We start from the raw sequence: 2,467 nt of genomic DNA, 5'->3' as shown, positions 1-2,467 counted from the left end.
CTTTTACAATATCCTCTGGGGTGACAACATTCCAGTGGAAAGTATACATACTATGGGGCACGGCACCAAGATGATCTAGTGCACAAGTGCCATTTTGCTTGATTTTGTTTTTCAGCTCACTCACTGAGGTTAGGAAGTAATTATTTACTTCTTCTGGGACCAGCATTGCATCTTGTGTATGGGTTTGTGAATTATATTGGTTGATGATATCCCATGCTGCTTTACATTTGTTGGGAGCACTTTCAATGTAATGTACACATGCTTGTTTTTTGGCCAAGGACAGTTTGTCTTTGTAGATATTTTTTACATTTTAGATAGGCTCTATAAGAAGTATTATCTTGCTCAGGTCCTTGTTTACAAGAATTTTTATATATTCTGTACAGTCTGAGCATCTCCTCCCTAGTGAGAGCTAGCTCATCTGTATACCATTTTAGCTGTTTGTTTTTCTGTTTATGCTTAGGGCTACTTTTGATTAATGGTGAGCAGGAGTACCATAACTCTATGAGTATTTCCAGGAATTTGTTAAACACCATTTCACCAGCACCCTTTCCAGGTTGTGTGTTGTATACAAAGTCCCAGTTAACATAAGATATTCTGTCAATAAATAAATTAATATATTCATCTTTCTGCCCTCTTACCCATGTGGCATTAGACTTGATCTGACTGATTTAGGCAACTGATCACAGGAGAATGTTAAAATCAATGGTTCATGATCAGCTAGGGCTCCACTGGCAAGTCTGACGTCATACATATCTCTAGAAAAATGTACTATAATATTATCTAAGCACGCCTTATCCCGTGTTGGTGTGTAATTTGTACATTGTAAATTTCGTGATCTTAAGATATTAAAAAACGTTCTAGTAACATGTTCATCACTGTTGGCCATTTCAATGTTGAAATCGCCACAGATAATTAGTTTTATGTTAGATTTTAGTATTTTCCTCATAAGCAGCTCAAATCTTTCGAAAAATATATTTACATCTCCTCCTGGTGATCTATATAGGCTAACAATTATAGTATTCTCTACGTTTCGTCTTATACAGCTAAATTCTCCATCTAGTTCTGCACAGTAAGAGCTAACATCTATTTTAGTAAACTTTATACTATCTTTAACAAATATTAGGACACCTCCATTCTTTCTTTCACTTCTACACATAATGTCTCCAACAGCATACCCCTGAGGAACAAAATATTGTACTTGATCGTCTGTCAGCCAATGTTCTGAGATACAAACAACATCAACATTTTCAATACTGCAAAAATGTTCTAATTGTAATACTTTGTTCCTAATGCAGTGAATGTTCGTTTGCATCACAGTAACAGATTTATCTTTATTGTCTGAGAACACTCTCTCATTCGAATGTCGCTTTTAGCACCTAGTTCAAGTACAGGAGGTTTATTACCCGCCGATTCACAGACTTTTATACTAAAAAATGACGTACATTCCAGGTATTACTCAAACTGCTACTTTCGTAGATCGTTTTATTCCATGTGAGTCTTTCTTCAATTATTTCATTGACACGTTCGCACACCAACTTTTTCCCTTCATAATTTAGGTGGTGCCCATGTCTGGTGTGAAGGTTACGCTTAAGTTTACTTATATCGACCACAGCACAATTTGCGTATTCAGAGCACAGTTTCTTTATTTTAATATTCGTTCTTCGAATTTCTTTATTAACGCACGAACTATAGATTAGATCGTGCCTATGAGGCACTGTAGCAACAACTGTATCCCTTGATTTATTTTTTTCTAGAAAGTTCTGAAGCACTTTTACGCAGACATCTGCTTCATTTTTCGCAACATCATTTGATCCCGTTATGCATACGACAAAGTCATTTTCTTGCGTGGATTTTGTTTGAATGCAAGCGTCTAAAACGTGTTTAGTTCCCGCTCCAGGTTTAACAACACTGGTCACTGCTAAGTCTCGATTTATTTCTCGAAACATACTCGATAAATTCCTGCCATGGCTATCTGTTAGAAAAAGCACACTGTTCTTTTTACCTGTTGTTTCCCGTTTATCAACATTTTTCCCAGAGTGACCATTCGTTTTCAGCGCATTGTCTTTTGAATGGTCTGGATAATTTACACTGTCTTTAACACCGTCACTGGACTGCAGAACACCGTATTTGTTTTTATCCATAAATGTAACTGCTGTTGCAGAGTTCGTTTTTATTTTTCCAGCTAAAGTCCTACCTTTGTGTCTCACTTCTGTCCACTCGGACGATTTGTGCCTTTCGTCAGGTGCCACTTCGGATGATTTGTTCTTCGACCGTAGTTCCCGATTTTCATTCTTGAGTGTGGTGATTTTGCTTCTTAAAGTGTTGACTAAGAATCGTAGACCTGAAACTCGTTCTCTTAAATTTGTTATTTCAACGTTACAATTCTCACACACTCCCTTTTTTGTACATAACTGTAACTTTTTCTCGTCTTAGGGTTACACACTTCTACACTCGCGGCATATAGACA

Source organism: Schistocerca nitens, chromosome 5 (assembly GCF_023898315.1).
Source record: "Schistocerca nitens isolate TAMUIC-IGC-003100 chromosome 5, iqSchNite1.1, whole genome shotgun sequence".
Classification (NCBI taxonomy): domain Eukaryota; kingdom Metazoa; phylum Arthropoda; class Insecta; order Orthoptera; family Acrididae; genus Schistocerca; species Schistocerca nitens.
Note: the sequence above shows the minus strand (reverse complement) of the source record.